Below are 17,730 nucleotides of genomic sequence, written 5' to 3' on the forward strand. Positions count from 1 at the left end.
GTGGATGAAAAGTATTCTATTTAGAATTACAATCACTAAAATCGGAGTTGCCCAAATGCACACATTTTTAATACGGCCAGTTCAATCAAAATGACAACAATTCAGGTCGCTTCAGGTAAGGCCTTATTTACACGAACGTGTTAAACGTCCGTGTGTCAGCCGTTGAAACAACGGACCGCGTGAAGGGTCCGTGAGGAAATAGAACATGTCCTATTTTGTCACGCTTCACGCATCCCTCCGTAGACTCTCATCTATGGGGGATGCGTGACATCGCGTCTCGCAGCGCAGAGCACGGATGCACCTCGGATGTGAAAAACTACCGTTTTTCACGTCCGAGATGCGCAACGCTCTTGTGAATCCGGCCTAAGTTACACGCAGCGATTATTGCTATTTTGTCCTTTTCCTTAATCTTTTTTTTCCCTTTCATGGGTGTAACATACAGATATGCTGGGCATGATGAAGCGTCGTGTCCTTTTCTGAATCATTGCCGTGACCTGCAGTAAGATACAACATGTTAACCAGCGGAACGCTTGGCATTAACAGTTGACGTCACACAAGGATGAAGCGCAGAGAGTATGAGGTATTCCGCATTGTTGTACAATACTGCATATTTTCATGACCACCAAGCCTGCGAGTGCATGTGTTAGGTGATCATCTCGCCTGTAAATAACGCACACATTATTTCTCAATGAACATCGAAGTGGAAACAAATACACGTATTCATCAGTGTCCCACACATAGTCTCTTGTCTAGTCACAGGCATTTTGTACAGGGGCCGGGCTGTCGTGTAGGCGTCCCTTCCCTGTGTCACTAGACCTGTCCTTCTGGTTTAGCTCCACCTCTGTTTGTACACAGTGAAACATTCACCTGCCATCAGACCACGACCAAAGACAGTTTAGTGGTATCTAGACAAAGTGACAGCCAAAGGGGAGACCCTACGCAGCAAGTGACATCTCTTTTTTTTTTGCATCTGCTGGAATTTTAAAGGAGTGCATATCAAGGCGCAGACAAGAACAGAAGAACGTTTGGACGGTGAGTACCTGTCTAACATCTTTTTTTTAAAGTGACGTCTTCTATTATACACGTCGATATGATGAGTAGAACATTGATAAAATACAATAACATGAGGACAGGAAAGTGACTGCCAACATAGCACAAAGTCGAGAAGACACATACAAAACTGTCTACAACGCCACATATCTGTTTATGACAATATATTGCACAAAAGTAACATGTATCTGATGGGAAAAGAACGACAGGACACAGGCCAGAGAAAAGTAACAGTACATAGAAGAGACCTGTGATATACCTTTAGCTGCAGTGGTCTAGTCATGGTGGGGAAGAGGTTGTCACTTACTTTATCTTCTCCTTAATGGGCCCCTTGGCAGGACTGACAGTAACATGAGATGGAGCCTGGCACTACCTGTGCCCCGTGCTGTTTCTGTTGTGTTCATCACTGAAAGCTTTGGCAGGGTGTTTTGTAAGGTGATAGTAAAGCCTGGCATCAAAGCGCACCGTCCAGGTATGTTCTGGGCATAAAAGTCAGCTTCATATGGCACTGCAAGCATAAACACAAAGTATATGGATACATGTAAATGACTTATTACTGGTCTATGGGCATGAAATGCAGACAGAAGGCGAAAAACACATATTTACAGGTGGTATTTGTAGTTTGTTATTTGTGCTTTATCTGAATATCGGCGTTATAAGATCACTAAAATGAGATTGTATTAACATTCTCCAAACATTAATACATTAACACTATATTAGACTGGAGTAGCACAGGCCATGTTCATGCAGGGCAATTTCGTGTTGACTTTATTTTTCTGTAACGATCGGATATGCATTCATGCCATGAATTTCCATTCACACATTGCATTATTGAGGTGGTTTTTGAGCATGCTGCAGTTTATTTTAAATTCCCAGCATGCTCTATGGCTGGCACAGAAGTGGACCTTGAAATCTCTGGGCCCCAATGCAAAATCTTTCATACCTATCATGGGCCATTTATAATATTGGTGTCTTATGTGGCAGAGGGGCATTTTGGGACCCCTCAGGCTCCAAGGCTGTGCCCATGGCATGGCATTTTGTGCTGGTCTTTCACTTTAAAGTAAAAAAATAAACAGAAAAACTGCATATAAGAGCCACAACTGCAGTTTTGACTTGTTGTACCGCACATGCAAATTCAGTAGAAACAGTTCTAGTAACTTTTCTTTAGAAAGAAACCTCCCACACTGTAAAAAAAAGAAAATTATAATAATAATAAAAAAATAATAATAAAAAAAAGAAAAAATAAATAAATAAAATAAATGTGTGTGTGTGTATATATATATATATATATATATATATATATATATATTCATTTTAATTATTTTATATATGATCAAAACTGTCTAACAGATAAACTGGCCCGTAACCATCACAGTGAAAGTTGAGCTCTTAATGATTTCTTTGGGCAACAGGACCAATTGTTCTGTTAGACGGTTTTGATAAATGAGGTCCGTAATTTTGTTTTCATGCAGACTTGACAATGTCCCTTTAAGAAAAACACAATCATCACCACAATTCATGGATAAAAAGTAGTGTAAGACAACAAAGTGTTATTCAGGCCTGGATTATAGGGAGCGTTAGGCTGGGCCTCCACCATCTCAGTGACCTAGATGGTCTCTACTACCACCTATCCTTCCTGCCCAGGCTGGTTTCTCCAATCTGGCTGATAAAATCACAACCATCTTGGGAGAACCACTAGTCCAGGACTGGAAGAGGCCATGGTCTGCCTATAACTTCGGCCAAATATTTCACAATTGTTTCAGAGAAAAGTGATCTTGTAGTCCAGAGTAACCAGTCCAAATGCAGATTTTATTTTCTAAATGATACGGGAAAATGAAACGTGGACCATGATTGGTTGATATAGGCCACAATGACACTTTTGATAAGTGATACCAAGAGTAATTATACTGTAGATATATTATATGGTTGAGCTCTTGACTCTATTTCATAAGATGCTTTGACATTGCTTGTGAGTCACGTGATGGGGCTACATGCTTTATTTGTTGCGTGACTTTTTCCGGCTTGCTCCCAGCTTTAAAAAAAATTCCATCTTTCTGATTATTGCCTTAAGGCGTTTCCACCTGTCCTCATGCTATCACAACTGGCATGGAGAAAACAAGGTTGTCATCTGTGAACTATACTAACTGAGTAGTGGCTCTTCATGATCACAGGATTTTTGACCCTGCATAGCCACTATTTTGTTATTCACCCGTTACCATCCTGTCCCTTAATATCAGTCCTCCCGACACAAAGATATAGGAAACTTAAATGGCTCTCCACTGTGAGGGTCCCACAGACCTCAGGTTCCTTAGCTCTTGTGAATATTACTTTCGGAGGAGTAGGATAATGGCTTAATAGGGTTGTCGCAAAGTAGACTTTCATGGCATGTCAATTAAAGTTAAAGCATGCAGAGCTTTCTAGAACGGCCATTCATTTAATTGGAGAGTGACAGTGAGCTCTTCATGGTGGGCCGGCAATGTCTCATTCTCAGGATTGGTGGGCTTCACATCTGACGGAACCACTCCAATCTTTTACATCTTGGATTGCATGCCGTAACAGTGTATTTTAAACCCTTTAACTCCATTTGAACCTGAATTGTCAGTTGTGACTGTGTTTGCCCTGCAAGACACAAAGCACATTAGTAACCATGTTGTTATGTGAGGGCCTAGTGACATTCTACTAGTTCGAAGAAATCGACTGCCCAAAGTGAGCGATTTAACAGCCAGAACATGTAAGATGTAACTGACCTATAATTGTAATATTTTTTCACAGTGCTCATTGTAATACACAAATATATATATATATATATATATATATATATATATATATTATATAGATATGTTAGGCGTTCTAGACAGATGCTTCTCTTAAGTCGTCTGGGTAGTGGAATACAAAAATAATGAAATTTGGTGGAAGACAAAATAACTCAACATGAAATCAGTTGCGAACACAGTAGACAGGGGGGCACCATAGAAAATATTAAAATGGTTCCCACTGTATGGTGGTGGGTTTTGCCTGGAGAGGGGAGTCCTGCCTAGGCTCTCGCCATTCAGTAACAAAGGGGATGGGACCAACTAGAGTTAGCCCCCTCTTACCAAGGGCCCCATAGCAACGACATTTTCTGCCTCTATGGTATGTATTCCCTTGTCTGAAACTATTTTAGCAAGATTTAAAAAATAAATTTCAGCAGTTGTATTCATTTCAGCAGTTCCCGAGTGTTACTACACAGTGTATAATTTATGTTAAAAGGAAGTTTGACCTCCTCATCGGGATAACATGTACTGCATTGTGTAACACGTTAGTAGACTCTGCTCTGTACAATGTGCATTCATCACGACATAAAAAAAATGCATGGAACAAAAAACGCCAAGAAGTCAAAGCTAATTAGAGGTTTAGTCACACAAGGCCTTACACGTGAACAGGTTCAAATTCCTGATCCATTATTGAGAGCCCTGAACATGCCATCAGTACAGAGACTGTGGAATGTGAGTGTGGCAATGCAAATGTCACCGCACTCATTCGGCAGTGCCAGGTAGAGGTTACGTAACCTTCAGGCATCAGTTTAACCCTTTTCTGTGCAGAATCCGTTCTGTCACTAGCTTGGAAATATTTTCCTTATATCAAGACAATCTGAGAAGCAAATATCACAAACTGCCTCAATGGATTATGCATCATATGTAAGTGAGATGACTCTTAGGGTATGTTCACACGGCCTATTTTCAGACGTAATTCGGTGGCTTACACCTCGAATTACGCCTGAAAAAACGCCCCTAATGGGCCTACAAACATCTGCCCATTGCTTTCAATGGGTTTTACGATGTTCTGTTCCCACGAGCCTTTATTTTACGCGTCGCTGGCAAAAGACAGCGCGTAAAATGACGACTCGTCAAAAGAAGTGCAGTTTTTGGAGCCGTTTTTCATATTCTCTATTGAAAACAGCTCCAAAAACGGACGTAAAAAACCCCGCGAAAAACGCGAGTATCTCAAAAAACGTTTGAAAATCAGGAGCTGTTTTCCCTTGAAAACAGCTCTGTATTTTCAGACGTTTTTTGTTAAGCGTATGAACATACCCTCAGGGTAGTTTCCCAAAAATAATTTAGGGAAAGCTGTTGGTTCTCCCAGTTTCCGAGATTAGATCTTACATTGTGTCCCTGGTCTAATGTTATTTTGAAGACGGGACTGAGAGATTGTGAAGTCGTAAAAACGTGCATTTGAGATACTGAAAAGGTTTGTAGGGCAATAGCTGTGATGGCCCATCTGGCGCCCTCTGCGGTTTGTGTACGCCCCCCTGTAGCTGTTGACATATAAAGAACAAATATTCTCTCTTCTTACAAATTTACAAATAGATAATAACAATATATCTTTATTTAACTGATATCTCTAGTTCCTAGTTGTCATTTTGGTCTTCGCTGTGTGTAAGTAGATTCCAACTATCCATCTCCCGTGCTGATGGTCTTAATACAATGACTATACCTTTTACTGACTCCTATGGGTCTGGTTTGCCCTTATAATCAATATGATCATAGAATTAAATGGGAATTGTATCAGTGTATGCTATGTGTTGCTCTATACAACATGTTGTTCTATAATAACTTGTGCATGGACGTGTGCCCGGTGGCATGCCCTTCCTTTTTTACTACAGCTGGTAGATATGCAAACATACATCTGTTTATAAATAGCAATTTTTTTTCTCAATGTAATTCCAGATCCAAGCCTAAAACAACAAGGCTTATATTCATTTGCAACAGCAAAACCTAGTGGTGTTCTAAATTTGACAAGCAGAAGATTAAACAGGTGATACCAGACACCCTGGCCATTCGACCATACTGATTTAAGGGCTGACACAATGACAATTGGAGTCTAATTGGTTGTCATGCGAAACCCATTGGCACCCATTTTTTAACAATCATTCAAAATAATCAACCAATCAGATTGGAGCACCAATGATACAAGCCACACTATGCAGCTTTTTTGTTTCCATATTGAATCATATGTAGCTAGGAAGTGTTATTTAATACACAAGAAATGGACTGTTTCCGACTATGCGGAAAATAAACATGATTTAGGCCATGTTCACACGTTGAGGATGAATTTATGTGCGGATTCTGTGTCTAAATTTGGACAGAATCTGCTGCAATACCACCGGGACTCTGGGACTTTCTAACATTTATTACGTATCCTTAGGATAGGCCATCAATGTTTAATCGGTGGGGGTCCAACCTCAGCACAATGAAAGTGCAGCATACCCTTCATTATTTAGAGAGATATATCTGCCTGGTCCTGCAGCTTGTCCTATTAACTTGAACAGAACAAGCTGCAGTACCGGGCACCACTACTTGTCTAGGCAAGCCTATATGCCTGTGTAAACAATGAAGGGGACGTGGTGCTCTCTGGAGCTCTGTTGTCCATTTCTTGTTCTGATCCGGAGGTCAAGCCCTCACCGATTTACCATTAATGGCCTATAAAAAGGATTGGCCATAAATATTAAAATCCTGGAGAACCCCTCTAAATACGTAATCCACACCAATAAAAATCAAAAACATTACAGTCCCAACAACTAAATATACTACACACGTCCCAGGGAAAATAATAGCTAATGAATAACAATTGCACAACCCATCACTGATCCCATACAATACAATCCTATGCAAAACATCCACAATATAAATACAGTGACTATCACAGTTCCAAATTCAAATGCAAAATCCACTTAATATATAGTAACACAATCTCATAATATAAATCTCAACAGTGCCAGTGCATATATGGGAAGTATAGGAGATGTAATAACTATCACAAGAGCAAAATCTATTCAATATATATCAATACAGCCCCATACAGAAAATATTAGAGGGCTAATACATATATGGGATATATAGTTTAGGGTAACCATGCCCCTGGACATGGCAGAGAGGTGACAGGTAGGAGGAAGAAAAAGGGTAATCGATGCCGGTTTCACTGGTAGCAGCTTAGTCGGGTGCCGGGTATAACCTTTATATTGCTTTTTTTTTTTGGGTGGATTTAGTGTTTGAGGTGCTCTCTTCCGAAGAATTGTACAGACTCTCTCCCTTTAAATAGGTACTTAAGTTCATTTGTATAGTTTGCAGTAAATGTTTGGCATCTACACAGGAAAATCTCACAACGTGAACGTCGAAAGTGCTCTTAGACTTTCATTGCCCAGACTTATGCCACTTGGCTGATATACATTGGAATACCGTTCCCAGAACTTTATTAAAAAGAATAGTTGATTACGTTTTTTCACACAACTGTATAAAACCAAAAACAAATACTGTGCGGTAAGAACGTTTTTTAAATGGGAATCGATAGCAGATATATGCAACTGTATAGGCATGTAGATGCATACATCTAGGGCATACATTCGGCAGGCTCTTTTAAGCTGTCCCAGACGTGGTGTGCAACTAACCTAAGTTTATTATAATGATCTTTATATCAGTAAATATAGTTGTAAAAAGCTCAATAATGGCAAACATGAACCACAGAGTATAGATTTAATAGCAAAACAAACAGGGTGAACTGGACTGCGACACTCCTGCCCAACTGATAAAAGAGATTGCAATGTCACATCCACCTATTTGTAAATTGACTTGTAACTTCTTTAGATAATAGGAAGATGCTATGATCAACTATGATTAAGAACCCTAGAGGTTTGAAGCGCGTAAGCGTGGTCCCGTGATTATCATTTTAATTGTTGTTTTGTTTTTTGTTTTAAATAACCAAATAAAACCTATTTTTTTTTTTTTTTACAAGAGTTTTGGATACACCATTTTTCTTCTCTCATTGCCCAATAGGAAGATACTGTTAAGAATTTTACGGCTGCCAGTCCTAAGGCCCTATTACACCGGCCCATTTCGGCCGGTGCAACGAGCGCTGATCAATGAGACAGCTCGTTGATCGGCACTCATTTGCTCCTGTCACAAGGAGCTAGTATGGGGACGAGTGGTTGTTACTCCGATCGCTCGTTCCCATACATTATTACAATGTCGGCAGCAGGTCTCCCTGTTTACACAGGGAGATGTGCTGCCGACAACGATAATATTTAACTTTTAAAATGATACGATCAGCAGATCCAATGACTGGGCAAACTAGCGTTCATATGAATGCTCGTTCCTGATCATAGCCCTGTGTAAACAACGGGGAAACACTCGTTCATTGGTTAATCGCATCTTTTATGCTGCTAAAATAAATTTCGTGCAAATCGGGAGATGTGCTGTTGACATGATGCAAATGCATGGGGGTGAGTGACCATAGTAATGATCGTTCATCCCTATACTTTAACGATCATTGCTACGTTTAAAGGGTGTAGATTTGTGACAAAATTTGCACCATTTTCTGACTAATAAATTTGTCTAAAACTACGACTTCTTGTAGACCATGCTCACTTTTCTCTGCACTTTTGTAGAGTGAAGAGAAAAGCCGCATTTTTTAATTGTTGCAGTTTACGTTAAAAACTGATGTAAACTGCATAGTAAATGTGGCCAGTGCTCTCATACTGTTACATATGTTTGTTTGTTTTTTGCAATAAAGGTTTTTATTTGGTTTTACAATATAAACAATAAAGACATCAAGTACAAAGAATACAAACGGAAAAGAAAAAGGAAAAAGCAAACAGGTCCACTTGAACTGTGATTATCCAATCACATATATCACAACAACAGTAGGTTAGTAAAGTAAAACAAGAATGGCAGTATAAATTTGAGAGATATTAGAAACATCAAGTAACTGGACCAGTACTGAACCAATTAGCTCTCGACACCTGAGAAGACAGTAGAACAAGTGGAGCCAAAGGAACCACGTTTTGTCAATTGCCGCAGTTTGTTTCCTCGCAAAGTTTGTCAGGCGTTCCATGCGCATAATTTCGCTAACTCTAGATAACAATTGAGGAATGCTCGGTGGTGTAGTGGGCTTCCAAAGATCCGGAACACAAGCCCTTGCTGCAGTCAGGAGGTGTCTTAGAAGCGAGCTCTTGTAGTTGTGCAAGGAAATATTGCAGTAATGGAGTAGGAAGAGGCCCGCTTCGTAAGGCAGTGTGAGACCAGTAACAGTAGAGGTGATGGAGTGAACTGCCCTCCAGAAAGTGGAGAGGAGATCACAGGACCAGAATACATGCAAAAGAGTGTCATTCTCCGCCCCACATCTCCAGCACATGGGGGGAGGTTGCAGGGAACTCTGTACCAATGTCAGAGTATTTTGTAATTAGTTTCCTGATATCTAGAGGAGAGAGTAGATTTATGGGCCAAAGTTAAGATATTCTGTTTGTTCTCAGTAGTCCAAGATGTCTGAAGGTCTCCCCATTTAGCAATGAACGGGGGAAACCAGTCCACTGGTGGGGAGGAGAGCCATCCGTATATCATGGAAAGCGAGCGTCGTACTGGACCCTGAGCTGAGCACAGAGTTTTGAATGCAGTGAGAGCGCGGTCTGTACGTGTCACTGGGTGTAGTGAGGAAAGAAAGTGTGTAAGCTGGGATAGGCGCCACGAGTCCAAGGGGGGTAGGTCATTTGGGTCTGTGAGTGAAGATCCTGATATCCATTGAGAGTCCTTTAGAAAGTGTCTAACCTGAAATCTCCCTCCTTTAATCCAATCACGAAAACATCCACCTGCCAACCTAGGAGGGAAGGCAGGGTTACCTAAAATAGGGAATAGGGGTGAAGTGAAGGGGTAGAGTCCAAGTGTAACGAAAAAACAGGTGGCAAGACTCGATTGGGGTGTTGAGCCAAGGGACGTTGAAGAGAGGTACAAGTGTAGATCCTTGTTCTACCATTATCCAGCGTTTTTGTGAAGAGTGTCGACACCAGTAAATATTTCTCGTAAGGTGTGCCGCCGCGTAGTATTGGGGTTTGGGAGCGCTGTTTCCCCCGAGTGATAGAGTAGACCTGGCTTTACGTGAGGAACCGGGATGCCAAATAAACTTAGACCATACACGATTGAAAGAAGGAAAGTGGTATATGGATGGGTAGAGCCTGAAAGAGGTAAAGGAGACGGGAAAGGACATTCATTTTAATAATGTTGCATCTACCAAACCATGAGAAAAAAACGGTACGCCAAGAGTCGAGGTCTGACTTAATGGTTGCTAGCAAGTAAGGGAAATTTAATGTAAAAGCACGTGTAAGATCCGATGGTAGCCAGATACCTAGATACTTAATAGCGTTAGAGGCCCAACTGAAGGGGAAGTTAGTGTGAAGCTTGGAGAGGGTAAATGGAGAAAGAGCCACCAAAAGAGCCTCAGATTTTTGGAAGTTTATTTAAAGTTAGATAAATTACAGTATGTATTCAGCTCTTTTATTAAGTTTGGGAGGGAAATGTGGGGGTTGGTAAGGAAGAACAAGAGGTTGTCCGTATATGCTGCTACCTTATGTTGACGGGAACCAATGGGCGGCCCAGGGATATTAGGATTGTTACGTACTGTGCGAAGGAAAGGTTCAAGGGAAAGGACAAAGAGGAGATGTGAGAGGGGCAACCTTGGCGTGTACCGTTTTGTATAGTAAAGGGGTCTGAGTAGAAACCATTTACTTTAACTGAGGCAGTCGGGTTGGAATAGAGAGATAAGATCCACGAGAGCATGGAGTGTCCCAATCCTACATGTTTCAAAGATTGAGCAAGAAACTCCCAATCCACCCTGTCAAATGCCTTCTCAGCGTCAGTGGAAAGAAGTAACATGGGGGTATTACGAGTACGTGTATAGGAAAATTATGTCCAATGCTCTCATGGTATTATCCCTCCCTTGAGGGGAGGAATCCAGCTTGGTCTACATGTATGAGTGATTGAAGATGAGGTGTGAGTCTGGAGGCTATTATCTTAGCAAACAGTTTTGCATCTACATTAATTAGGGAGAAAGGGCAGTAGCTGGCGCAACGGGTCGGGTCCTTGCCCTCTTTGGGTATCACTGTGATATGCGCAAAAATAGTACCCCATGGCATGTCAAAGTCTTCAGTTTGTTTTCTGTAAGGCATTCGCTATGGGCCTACCACATTTATCTCCAAATTCATAGAATGGACCACGACGTTTGGTAAGAGTGGCCATGGCCTTTAGACAGTTCAAGAAAACGTAGGCATTCCCTGGGAGTCGTGAGTTCTGAGAATCTAGATATAGTGGAGTTATGTTTATGGAATGTTTCAAGACGTCGAATTTGAGACATAAGGTCTAGGAATTGTTGGATACGTAGGCTTTTAGCTCGGGCACCGTGTTTGATGAAAATTCACCTGATAAAACATTTATGTGCTTCCCACACAGACAGGGGGCTGACATTGGGGTCGGAGTTCATACAGAAAAAAATCCCCAAGTTTAGTGAGGATCTGTTTAGAAATGGAGGGGTTCTGTAGGAGTGAGTCATTCAAGCACCAGATTAAAATCGCCACCTATTATCAGAATACCCTCTGTGAAGGCCTGGAGGTCCGAGTCTAGCATTACCTCTTAAGCAAGCAGTCTGGCCAGTATTGGGTGGATAGATAGACGCAAATGTACATGGCTGGGTGGCAATCGTACCCTTTACTGCAAGGAATCTCCCCTCCCCATCACAGCAAGTGTCCTTGAGTTGCCAAGGCAAAGAGCGAGACAGCAATATACTCACTCCCCTGGATCTAGAGTCAGCAGAACAGACATGATAACTATAGCCATATCTTCGGTCAGAAAGTTTAGGAATGCAGTCTTGTCGGAAGTGGGTTTACTGGAGAGGAACCACTTGAGCTCGGAGATGACAGAGATCATTGAGGAGCATAGTCTGTTTCTCAGGGATGCCATCTAATAAAAAAAAAAAATTATAATAAAATAAAAAAGGAGTGAGGGTTTAGGAGGGAAGGAGGTAAGAAAAGGCTATGTGAGAAGAAAGGAAAGTAAAGAAAAAAAAGGGAAAGAAGTGAAAAATTCAAGTCCCGCAAGGTCAAGAACCAGCTCAACCAAGGGGAAAGGCGTGAGTGGAGAAGAGGCAGAACAGGTAGTGGAGGCAACGCCTTCCGGTCACAGAAAACTTGTAAGAGAAAAGAGAATACGAGGAAAGGCCCAATGGAAAAATAAATAAGGCATGAAGAGAGTATGAGAAATACGAGTAGCTGTCTCAAGGCAAAAGCCAGAGGAGAGGGGGTCAGTAAAGGTAAGGAGACCACGGTGTGGGTAAGCCGCGCATGCTATGGACTATAACAGGAGATCCATAGTGGGAAAATACTTGGGGTGGGAGAGCAAGTCACCCAAACCATATAACCAAAGATAGGTAAACCCTGGAAAAGCATGAGGTTAAATGAATGCCGTTTAGGCAGCAATCTTGACTAACGATACAGTGCATTCACAATACTAATGAACAGGGTATTGCAGAACAGTTCCAGGGGAAAGTCGGTGCAGATAAGGGCACTATATTGAGGATAGGCCAAACACTCCGTAGACCACCACCCGAGAGAAGAGTGTCCAGATTAAAGTAAAGATAAACAAGACTAAACATATGCTACTAAACAAACCGATACGACATATAAACCTGTCCAGAAGCATGTTTCCTTCACAGTAACAAATGAACAGCAATACAAAATAACTGACTCAGGCTGAGGACCAGTAGAGGTAAGGGTACTATATTGAGGATAGCTCTACACCTCCATGGACCACTGCAGTAGGAGAATGCCCATAGTCAGGGGCAGTCCAAACCGCAGGTGGTTTCAACAAAAGCGAATAGCTGTCATTGAGGCAGCCCGGTGTGATCCAGCTGTCAAGGGTGTCCTGTCCACTCCCGTATGGATTGGACGTAGAGAATAATTTCTGTTCGTCAGGGACAGGAGCTACACAGAGTAGGACAAATGAAGAGAAGAGAAGGGCAGCCAAGATCCAATCAGGCAAGTCAATAGGAGGGATGTCCAGAAGGGTGAATAGGCCCGGTAAGTCTGAGTGGTCGTAAATGGGCAAGGTGGTTCCTTGGGCATGGACCCTCAGATGAAAAGGGTGTCCCCTCCCCAAACATAGTAAGCTCCAGTATACCAAATTTTCTCCAGCAAGGAACGCAGCACCTGTCTCATCATCAGGGTACGATTAGAGACATCAGGAAGGAGATGTATTTACGCACCATCGAAGTCGAAGTGACCCGTTTCCCAGGCTTTGCGCACTATCAGCTCTTTAATAGTATAGCGTGCACATGACAAATTATGTCTCTGCTTCTCGAACCGTAAGTGGACCGTGGCCCTAAGGCGTGATGCACCCTGTCAAGTTTGATAACTTCAGTCAGGGGTCGACCTAGTAAAGAGTTAAAGATGCCCTGTACCGTGACAAGTCCTCTGGGTGAGTATCCCAAATGTAAGACAATAGTACGCAGTGCAACTTCCTGGGAGTCTTGTCTGTGGGCCAACTCAGTAACCCTAGAGTCCACAGTAGTGATAGAAGTTTCAAGATGGTGGACTTTAGTGCTCAGGCGTTCCACCCAGTGTTGCATTTCCCCTAGGCTGCGCCTATGTAGCAATTCCAATCTGTGCATCATACCCTCAAAGTAAGCCCTGTCAGGGATGTCACCCCTATGGGGATGGAGGGGTGGTCTGAGGGTAGGGAACTGGTTATAGCCGCTGTAGGTGCAGAGTGAGAGGGAACAGGAGACCATTCCAGTCTTGGGGAGTGGGCCACGGAGGAGGTGCCGGGCGATGGTTGTGGTGTAACTTGCATTGGTGGTGTGGTATGAGCTGTTGGAGACTCGTCTCCCATCTGTGAGGGAGGTAGTGTTCCGGCTGCGGCAGCCATATTGCGGCCTGTGCTCGGTGTGCCGAGCAGTGGTTGTGGCGTGGCTGCCGACAATAAATAAGAGCGGAGTGTGGAGCGGGTGATGCCGATCAGTGTGCCACGGATTCCCCTCCTCCTTCCCATGCCTCAATGCACCGCAGAGAGGTTTGAGGACGGTCTTTTCGTCCTGGAAGTGACCGGGGAGCAGGAGCTCCGGTGAAGTGCATCCTCACAGCGTCATGTCCTGGCCATGCCCCCCCCCCCCTCTGTGACATATGTTATAATATGATTATGCATGTTTCATGACCTTAGACAGAGCACATACACTTCAGAATTAAGACAGCAAAGTGTCATCTTACTGTTTACTTTGTACAAACATTTTCATAGTTACAAGGTTTTAAACAAAGACATACTGTATGACCGACAAGATGAAGCTTTCCTCGCTACAAAACCCAGTTCATCCACAGGAAGCCAAAAACCGCCCTAGAATGGCATAGACCAACCTGCGTTACATTTAGATGCAAAAAATATACATGCTACCTATACCCTGAATCATGAGTTTACAATGGAAAAGGATTTGGGTGTAATTATCGATAATAAACGAAATTATAGCATGCAATGCCAGTCTGCTGCATCAAAAGCTAACAAGATATTGTCTTGTACTAGGAAGGGCATGGCTTTTAGAAAAAAAAAGGAATAACATAAGCATCTTGAATATGAAGTCCAGTTTGGGTACCAGTCCATAAAAAAATATCAGAGAGCCGGAGAAAGATAAAACAAAAAGAGCAACCAAATGAATAAGCGGTATGGTAGATCTCAGTTATGAAAAATGGTTGTCAACACCAAATTGATTGAACCTAGAGAAGGGAAGGCTGAGGGGTGATATGATAACTTTATATAAATGTGTAAATGGAAACTATTAAAATAGTCACAGCTTACAGGAGGTGCGATTTGATCTCAAAATAGGAAAGCAACTATCTGAGCTGTAAAGTTATGGAACATGTTCCCACAGGGGTACGGGATAATTAGTATTAACACAGAATGTTAAGCCAGGAATCTGTCCATTTGCCAGCAGGGGGTCAAAAAGGAAATTATTCCATTTTATGCCAAATTGGTCTATGGAATTCAAGGGTGTTTTTTGCCTTCCTCTGGATCCACTGGGCTTTGTAAGTATAAGGGTGCGCTCACATGTGGAGCACTTGCATTGTATCTCCGCAGCATGAGCATACCATGCAGAAAAATATTCTGCAACTTAGATTTCTCTACTTCTTGTGTTGCGGAATATTTTTTATAGATTTTTCCCATAGGCATGCATTGTAAACAGGATAGGTGATTAATGTCTGTTCGCTGGGTTCCCATTGCTGAGACCCACGCGATCACTAGAACAGGGATCCCGAACCCCAACCCCCCCCCCCGGTTCATCCTCACCGCATGATCACAGTGTGGAGGAGTTTGAATGAAGCAGTGGACAAGCATGCCCCTCCATTTAATGTCTATGGGGTTAACGGAAACAGACGAGCGCTGTGCTAGGCTGTCTCCATCAGTCACATAGGCTTGATCAGTGGGGGGGCCAGTGGTGGAGCTGCCAGCAATCATGTGGATAGGTGATAAATGTTAATCTTAGGATAACCCCTTTAAGGTTGAATTTACACGTGGCGTCATTTTACGCTATGGATTTGTACACAGCTAATACATGTGTTTTACATCTAGATTCTTGCTACATGACCTCTCAAACAACCAATGAAAAGTCATCCTATGTTTGGTAAAGATAATTCTGAGCACAACTGGATTGTTTTTGGTTGTTGGAAAATTTGACTAATTGAAAAGTGACATTCATAATGACACAGTTGTAAGGTGAAGGTCCTCCTATAAATGTTGTATATGGTACATTTAAAGAGGCTTTGTCACCACATTATAAGTGCTCTATCTCCTACATAAGGAGATGGGTGCTATAATGTAGGTGACAGTAATGCTTTTTATTTTAAAAAACCGATCTGTTTTCACCACTTTATTAGCGATTTTAGATTTATGCTAATGAGTTGCTTAATGCCCAAGTGGGTGTGTTTTTCTTTAGACCAAGTGGGCGTTGTACAGAGGAGTGTATGACGCTGACCAATCAGCGTCATAAACTTCTCTCCATTCATTTAGTCAGCGCATAGGGATCCTTTAGATCAGTATGTGCTGTCTTATACTAACACATTAACGATACTGAAGTGTTTAGACAGTGAATAGACATTCCACGGGATGTCTATTCACAATCTCTGCACTTTGTTACTGTTTTTGTGGTAGTTATAGGAGATAGGAGATAGGGCACTTATAATGTGGTGACAGAGCCTCTTTAAAGCACTGTGATCGAGGGGACATAGTGTTATTTCTTGTGTGATCACCCGTGGGAGGCAGCTGTGATTTACAGACGCTACCCCAAATACCGCCATCCTAAGGCCCCTTGGACTGTCCTGAAATAATCGGTTAGGCTAGCGGATTTGCTGCTGATTTTTAGTGTCGTTTTAAATGGAAAATTCACAGCGAAATACAGTAGCAGCAAAGATTTTAACAAATCCCATTCAAATTTACTTGCAGTGCGGATTTTCTAATATCCATTTCTGCTGCGGAACGTGCATTGATTTGCTGCGGATTTTCCCAATTGAATTAAGTGGGGGAAAATAAATCTGCAAGCAAATCCTATTGTAGCGGATAGTGCTGCAGAATACCTGTGGATCCACAGAAAAATCCGCAAGTCCAGATAGTTTCAAATAAGTTCAAAGAAGTTTAACATTAATGAAAAACACTATCCTTACTTCCCTTGGCACTCCCATGGCATTGCTTCCATGGTCCACCACTGATCTCTGTAAACCCGGCTTTAATTTTTTCACATCGAAATTACCATGTGTGAGCGTAGCCTTAGAACACACACTTTTATTTAGCTCTACAAAGCACATGTATAAATAAGCCATGCATTTCAAGCGTTTTTATGAAATTTTTTATATGTTGTTATTTTGTATATGTGTTCTTTTTTCTGCCATTTTTCAATTCTATAGGGAAGCCTGAAAAAACGCCACACCAAGAGCAGGCTGCGTTTAAAAAAAAACAAAAACAAAAAACAATTGCAAGTACAAAAATTAAAAGTAATAACACATAAATAAAATTTATAATTTAAGGTGTTCAGAGAATTACCAGAAAAAAACAAACTTACCAAAAAAACAGTGGTAGAATTTAATTTTTTGGCGCTTAAAGTTTTTTTTTCATTAAGTGCCAAATTTTATGTACCAAAAAAAGATACAAAAAAATACAAGACACCCCAAAACGCAACACGACACAGCAATGTCAGCAGAAAGACATAAAGAATTATGGCTCTCTGAATGTAGTCAGGGCCGGCCTTGTGATGGCTCACTTCCCCTGTTTGTGTTTCTGAAGCGCCCAGGCCCGGCGACTCTGCAGCTGCCTTTCTGCCAAAGCGCTCCTTCTTTGATCTCGGCGTAACTACCGCCGTAGCAGCCATAACGGCTGCGACGGGGCACACATCACGGCCCCCCCCCCCATGCCCAATGGCACTGCTAGCAGCCTACATGGCTGCTACGGCGGTAGCAAGGCTAAATTCAATAGTATCTGTGTCCTTAGGACGCATATACTATTGAACACTATGGCAGAGCAGGGAGGTATCTCCCTGCTCTGCCATTTACTAGGCTACAGGCCGTTCGGCCTTCTGCCTATCAGACGCAGGAACAGGATCCCTGCGCAGGCCGGCGTGATGATGTCACTGGATCACGCCATCCTACGCAAGCATCACGTCGGGGTTGTGGAGCAGCTCCATTCGTTGTGGGAATGGGGCTAGGTGAGTATAATTTTTTTGTTTTATTTGTTTGGGGGGCACTGTCTACAAGGGGGTGGGTGCTGTATGGCACTATCTACAAGGGGAAAGTGGGGAGCACTGTCTACAAGGAGGAGGTGGGGGTTTGTATGGCACTATCTACAAGGGGAAAGT

At 42.3% G+C, this 17,730-nt stretch overlaps 1 protein-coding gene across 2 annotated transcripts in view; it reads left to right on the forward strand.

The window, feature by feature from the left end:
- Positions 1 to 856: 856 nt before the first annotated feature.
- Positions 857 to 17,730, forward strand: part of EPS8L2 (EPS8 signaling adaptor L2) — a 126,098-nt gene continuing 109,224 nt past the window's right edge. For both annotated transcript variants that reach the window (XM_075837592.1, XM_075837593.1), the window contains exon 1: positions 857 to 1,032. The gene's annotated coding sequence lies outside the window, so the exon portion shown is untranslated. The remainder of the gene's footprint in view (positions 1,033 to 17,730) is intronic.

The sequence above is a fragment of the Rhinoderma darwinii genome, chromosome 9, assembly GCF_050947455.1.
Source record: "Rhinoderma darwinii isolate aRhiDar2 chromosome 9, aRhiDar2.hap1, whole genome shotgun sequence".
Lineage (NCBI taxonomy): Eukaryota > Metazoa > Chordata > Amphibia > Anura > Rhinodermatidae > Rhinoderma > Rhinoderma darwinii.